Source organism: Stegastes partitus, unplaced genomic scaffold (assembly GCF_000690725.1).
Source record: "Stegastes partitus isolate 25-593 unplaced genomic scaffold, Stegastes_partitus-1.0.2 Scaffold210, whole genome shotgun sequence".
Classification (NCBI taxonomy): Eukaryota; Metazoa; Chordata; class Actinopteri; family Pomacentridae; genus Stegastes; species Stegastes partitus.
The window spans coordinates 1-7,512 of record NW_007577941.1 but is presented as its reverse complement, the minus strand read 5'-3'; positions in this window follow the sequence as shown (position 1 = coordinate 7,512).

Genomic DNA, 7,512 nt, shown 5'->3' with positions numbered 1-7,512 from the left:
TGTAGCTGAAGGTTGTCCTGAATCAAAAAGGGTCCTCTTGTTAGACGTTGCCCCTACGTGCCAGCACACAGCTACAACAGGTGGATAAATGTCTGCGAAGCTTTTGTATATCACCAACGCAGTAGCATAGTTTTTCAGTTGTTTACCAGTTTGAGTGAAGAACCAAAATCCACAACTAAACACGAGCTGAAAGACAGAGCTGAGTGATAATTCTCTCAGGGCTAAGAGCAACCCTTTCATAATCATTTTAACCATTGTAAATATAAAGATGCTGATTACAGCAGCTTTAACCAAATGAACCGTGGCTACTGCGTATACTATAAGCATCAAATGCTTACAGTATATGCGCCTAATGAACATATATATTTCTTCTTTGTTGCCAAATGTCTAATTCCTGAATCTTTACCGACTGCTCTCCAAGCACAGTGGCTGAATAGAAGCAAGAACAAAACACACTTGGATTTTCCTGTCACATGTGCAGATCCCTGGAAGGAGCACTATTCTCCGATTATTTTGAATGAGCCCGCAGTGTTTTGTATTATTCATGTGGCAGGACGCATGCACATGACCCAGCAACTCATTTGGCCCCTGTTCCCATGCAGGGGAAGTCTCTAAGGGTTTAATTAAACTGTGCCGAGGCAGTGGCCCATCTCCCTCCATTGCCTTAAATTTTACAGCCCTCCTCCTCCAAAAGTCATCACAAAAACTGTGAAATCCTTCTATTGACTTCCACTCTGAAGACATCTACCTCCTGAGGAGCGAAGGCAGAGTGACAGCGCACTGTCGAGCTCCCTGTCAGCCACTATCTGCCTCCTTTTAAAAGAAAACGCTCCCGATTGAAGTGGAGTACCTATCGACATCCATCAGCACATGGAGAGACATGATGTTAAAGGAGACCTGCTCTGCTCATTTCCAGTTCTATTTTTTTGAATGAGTAGCTTTGCATGATTCACAGTTTAAAAAAAATAAATAAATAAATAAACAAAAAAAAAATCCTTTTGCAACACATAGTTCCAGCTATGTGTCTTTCCATTTTGCCTGAAATAGGCAATATTAGCTCTGGGTTTAGATTTGTATCTCTAAAAGCTCACTTCTGATTGGCCAACTTCAGGAAGCCTGCAGCATCCAGCGCTTGTGAGCAACGCCTCATCCTCTTGCTGCTGTGTAAGTTCCAACAAACATTTTAAATTACTGTAAACCCGCTAAACAACATATTGTAGCATTCTAGACAGGAAATGGCTAAAATGCATTCATACATGTTAGAGTCTAGTTCCAGTTCAATCCAATGCATGGTAAATATGACCAATACCAGCTTCTTGTACGACAGAACAGAGGAATTGGTCTTTAAATCACAAATTTTAATTGGTATACATGTAGGGAAATAATTGAATGTTTATAATAATAGACAAACATTCAGCTATAGGTTTCCTGATGTATCACTGGTAATAGAGACACCAACATCTAGTTAGGTTTGAGAGCAGTTTGCTCTGTGTGAGTCACAAAATAAATTGAGGCAAACAGTTGACAATTTTATCGCCTTCAGCCATGTACAATTTACACAGCACAGCAACTTTTATATGTAACAGACACTGAAATAAGAAAAACAAAAGCAGAGCTTCTTGAAGTACCAACTCAAATAATATTTTTTAAAAAAGCAAAAAAACAAAGAGTGCGTCTTTTTAAAGTTGGAACTTTCAACTTCAATGCCCCTTTTTGAGATTTGAGAATCTACAAGGGCAGTCTTAGGATGTGTTTATGTGTCCAAAGTGTCAAAGTTACTAATCAGGCTAAATAAACTGTGTGTGTGGGTGCTTATCTGGCATCCAGATGGATAAAATTCAACTTGTCAGACATCTTCAGTGGACAGGTCCCATAACTGGCCACACTGCTCTTATGACCTTCCACAGTCTTGATGGGCCAAGCGCTCCATCGTTAAATCTTTCTGTATCCTCACTGAACTTTCTAAATTTGGTATCTCATTCAAAAAAGGCAAAAACAACTGGAGTACCCCTTCCATGCTCCACAGCTGAAATCCTAATAAAAGAGCAGCTTTTTACAAAGGCACCACTGAACTCTGTGGCATTTTCACAGAGAATCGCTCGGTTATTTCATAACGCAATTGGAGAAAGTTATCAGGAAGAGGTTGCAAGTGGAAGCGACGTGTCTGCAGAACATGGTGCTCCCTTCCTTTTTTGCACAGTACACATAGCTCCCATCAAAAAAAGAACATACAACTGCACCTCTAAATGACTACAAGGGTTTATTAGCCCTAAGTTTTATTTGGGATTGCACTGAACAGTGGTTTTGAGTCTCGGTGTGGTGGTTGACAATGCTTGAATCTGCCTAACTCCCAGCTAAACCAAAAAAATAGCAAGTGGGAATAGAGCTGAGGCGGCCATAGACCGTCCTTTGATGGCACCCACCTGTTACTCTTAATTATGCATAACTTTCAGCCTGAATACAATTTAAATCAGTCAGTTAGATGAAAATTCTTCTCCTGTACAGTTGTCTTAAAAAACTAGATTAGTTATAGAGACCAAAATTATTTTGTGACCAGGTTGTAGACATTTTTTATTTCTGCTGTTAAGTTTGCCATTTCAGCATGGTGGGTCTGTAGGGATTGGCTCGCTTCTGGAGTCTGCCTCAAGTGGCCATTTGAGGAACTGCATGTCCTCGTTGGCTGTATTTTTCAGCCCTGAAGGTTGCCGTTTGGGGGAACTGAACTGGAAAACCTATGCTGTAAGGAAGTACTACAGGTTACAGAGCTAGTAAAATATTCTGATGTCACCAAATGACAGTATAATATCCCCCTGTCCAACATGTGTATGATAGAGTACATTAAACACCTACAATAGTACTCGAGGAGACTGTTTTAAGAGCCCATGTACAGACATTTACCACGAAGGCCGTAGTTTGCCTTTGTGGGTGTGCTGTGCCTGGAGCAGATATTCATATGAAGAGATTCAGGATGTGCTGACGTCAGCTCATTTAAATGTAAGTATCTACAGTCATTACGGGAGAATGAGGGTAAAGAGAGAGATGTAGCTGTTTCTGATGGGGAAAAAGTGAAAGTATAGCTAGATAGTAAATATTAATAGCACATAACACAAATAAGGTGTTGAATTTGTAACACAACACAGGACATAAATGCTTAAACTTAGGGACTGTGTGAAAATTATTAGGGTGGAGGGAGATTCAGAAAAGGGGGAGTGTTATTCATTGTTCTTTTCGCTGCAGGGACAGAAGTCTAAATTACTGGGTAGAGAGGGGGAGGGTCTTCAGTAATTGGATGTTATCTCTCCAGAGAACATGTCGCCTACATCTTAGTACAGCAAAAATGTGCTAAAAAAGGTAAAAATGACAGATGAAGGAACAGTGATAGCTCTTGGTTAAAAAAAGAAAAACATGTTTTACATCCTTTTGGCAAGTCTTACTCACACTAGCCACACTGTTAGTCTCTAAAAGCCCATTTGCGATCTGTTAAAATCCTGCTGTTAATGGGTTAATACACAATATATAAATGCAGGTTATGTTTCAAACAGTTACATTTCAAAAAGCAGCAATCAAACCAGCAACCAAGAACACATTATTATTATTAAAAAACAAAGAACTGTGAACTGTGGTGAAAAAAAATGTCAAAGGCCGAACTTTGTCGTCTGTGTGTCACAAACTGCTTCATCCATGTTTTATTCATGTTATGCAGAAAAAGCATATGGGGCTGTGTTGCTCAGCCAGATCAGCACGGATGGCCTCTTTATTGTTCCTGTAATAAAAACAACAAAACAACAACGCTGCAGTCATTCAAACAGGAGGTCATGTCTGCAACAAATGTACAGCGCTGTTAAAATTAATAATTGCAATTTGGTTTATAACTGCCCCTGATTGGATTAAATCAACATGAAACAGAATAAGCCCTGCAACACAGATGTTTTTTTCCCCTCCTACCAGTAGCATCTAATTGGTTTGTTGAAGAAATTGCTCGTAAATCCCTTGTATATCAAACAAGCTCTGAGCAGTTGTCACTGCAGAGAGAATTTGTCGTGTGCTTGTCAGAGGGCTCTTGTCGCCCCTCAGTGACTTAGGACTTTCAGTGAATAATAATAATAAAAAACCAAGGGTCAAAGAAGATTTGTCGAGCAATTTCTCTGAATGTTTTGGCCTCCTAATGGCCCTGAAAGGAGGACAAAACGGAGCATACAAAGTGAGGCAAAAAGCCACCTGTATGTGGTTTATTTTATTTGGAGCAGCTGTAAGACAGGGTTTTTCGATGGAGCTAAATTGGAGCGAGATATTTTTCTAGGGGGTGCTCTCAGCAGATTAGGAGAGAGGAAGCATCATAACAAGCGTCCTCTTTGTAAATTGGCAAAGGGAGCGGAGAGATTCACACCTCCACCTACAATAATGGCTTTCCACACAATGCTATAGCATGAAACACTTTCTCGAAATGTCAAATGAATAACTGTGAAACATAATTTAACATAAATCTGTAGACGTTCGGATGATTTGGCAAGTAGTTTGTTCTTGACACTCATCCAATTGAAACATAATAAATCTCTGCAGCGATTGATTCCCTGTGTGTTGTTTGTGTATTTCCCCGTGCTGCTTATTATTGCATTAGTGGTATTAATGCTGCTTGTCTTGGGAATGGAGGACGGATTTATGTGAATCTGAACAAAAGCCTCAAGTTTTGTGTTTGTGTACAAGTTGGATCACAAGTACAATAATCCACAGATCCAGAAGGGGTAAAGGCCGTTTTTATAACTGCAGTTCACCAAACGTCAGCCTGAAGGAACTCTAACTGTGACAACAGACTAAGTAAGGTTTTTGTCTGACTCAGGTGGCTGTTTACTGACAGGGACAGAAATCTGTCTGGACAGTCTGAGTGTCACTTAATCCCAGGATGGAGGAGCTCAGTGTTGGACAGGAGGTACAGTATATACTGCTGGTGGGTCAAAGCTTGGAGAGAGACAGAAAGAAAGAGAGTTTAGATGCACTTGTACACAATATCTGTGTTTGAACAAGCTGGTGTTCACAGTGCAACTATTTCATCTTTGCCAGCTTAAGAGTAGCGATACTCCATTTATGTTGTATAGTAACTTAACAATGTGCACTTGTACTGATCGTAGGGCTGCTCTGATCCAATCTCAAATATCGGGATCAGGGGTCAAGACTTTGTTTTTTAACTGGTCGTATCGGCACTAACCTAAGCCCTAAGGTTTGTTTCTGCTTGCTGTCACACATGAGTGTCGTAAAAGGAGACCATAAGTTATAGCAGGATATTAGAAATGGAGTTATCATCATTAGGCATCATCAACCAATAAGCAATGAACCTATGACACAAACTGAGCACAGTGTCAGTAAGTCACAAAAGTAGCTCTGTTACATACAACACTGGAAAAATGAATTGCTGTCGCAGGTGTTCCTAGTTTGTATTTGACACACAAGGCCGTTTAGTATCACAGAAGTCTCTGTCATGGTGCCTGTTTCTAGCTAAACACCGACAATGATCTCTGCTTGCCAACACATCCCAGCCTGTAGTCTGAGTGACCACCTTCTCTATTCACTACAGTATTTAACAGTAAAATGCTCCATCCGATGGTGCAACTGGCTACAGCAGCTAATCCGCCATTAATTTTCCGACACGCATGTAGAGAATACAGGTTGTTGTCGTCTTTTGTAGCTTGTAAGGCCATGGTAGACCCTTCAATCTCCACACTACATTTCAGACAGTTCATGTGTCTCGTTTCCTGCACCTGTAATAATAAAGAAATATGAAACACAACTGGTATATATAAACCATGTCAGGAGCAGGACTGACAAACAGGTGTACACAATATATTTCATGCAATCACAATAGCCTATAAGCCTCACTTTATTTGTGTAGTACTCTTTTGTCTGTTACGCCTCTTTTACACTTCACAGCACATTTAGGTATACATCCATACTGTAAATTGTCGTGAAGGCTGTTCTGCTCATCTGACAGACCTTAAAATAAAACAGCATGCTGTAACAAAACAATGGAGAGATAATGCAGCTGTGCCACACGTCATATTTAATTGTTGTCGCTTTGAGACAAAAGCTCTAAAGCAAGGATGTCTAATTTTGTTAAATGCCTGTTGCCTCGAATGCTCTCTCCTCATGTCTCTTCTTCGCCTCCTTCGCTCACATCTCTGGTGGGAGAGACTAAGAAGAATAAGAATGCACAAACTGATAAATAAGAAGAGCAGGCAGCTGTACCCCGGTGCTCCCACTACAATCCTCCTTCCTTTAAAACAGTTTGCTCCACCTGTCAGTATGATAGTAAGTACATCTGATCATGTCAGTCCATTGTTTTTCATCTTGCATTGGTCCCAAATTGTAACTAAACCTTGACTGACAGATTAAATAACAATAAATGGACTGAAAATCTGGCAGCAAGGCTGCGAGGAAAAAATAGGTTTAAAAAATGGTGGAATACCGTAATGTCAAAAGAAAAGAAAAATCTGTGAAAATAACGTTAAAGATCTGTAAAATAGTGATATATTTTTAGCTGATTTAAATGCAGTAAAACAGTGTAATTTCATATTGTGCAAGAACAAAGTATCATTTGTAAAAACACAGATTTTTGATGCTGACATAATGTACAGTTGTCCTCAAATGTATTCATACCCTTCCATCGAAGAAAAGGCAAAATTCATAATAGTCACTCAAATTACAAGAAACTGAAAAAAGTAATAAGAAATAAAAATTTGCTAAAATATAATTTAGTGAAATAAGACATTGCTTTTGAATTGTGGTTGAAAAGAATAATTTCAAAAAACCAATAATAGACAAAAATTAGAGCACTTTGCTGATGAGCAGTGAAATCAAAACACCTGTCAACAGGTGCAGAAGTCTGACTGAGAGTTACAGAAAACACTTGATTGCAGTGATTGGCTCAAAGGGTTGTTCAACAAAATATTAGTTTACGGGTCCCATCATGCTTGTTTGCTTGTTTTTTTTTGTTTTTTTTAATATCTCTGTTGAACCACAAGTCAAAAGCAATGTCATGATTTCCATTATTTAAAAAAAAAAAAAAAAAAAAAAGATTACTTCTGTTAATTAGGGTCCGAGCACCCAAAAGGGTGCGAAGACCCTATTGGAACTGCTCGGATTATTATTATTATTATTAGGGTCCGAGCACCCAAAAGGGTGCGAAGACCCTATTGGAACTGCTCGGATTATTATTATTATTCGTGCCAAAGACATGCGTTTTTGAGGCCCTAAACATACTCGAAAACTCACCAAAATTGCCATGCACATCAGACCTGGTGAAAAATGTTATAATTTGGAAGAACAACACACACCTCAATGGAAAAATTGCTCCACAGTGCCACCTTCTAAATTGTCAAAAGCACATTTGGCCTAGAGCTACGCAATTTTGTAGGCATATAGAGCAGGTCAGGATGAATAAAAAAGTCAGGCTGGGCCAAGATGTAAAATGCAACACAGCTCAACGGCGCCCCCTACAATATTTCCCATTGGGGCTATGGT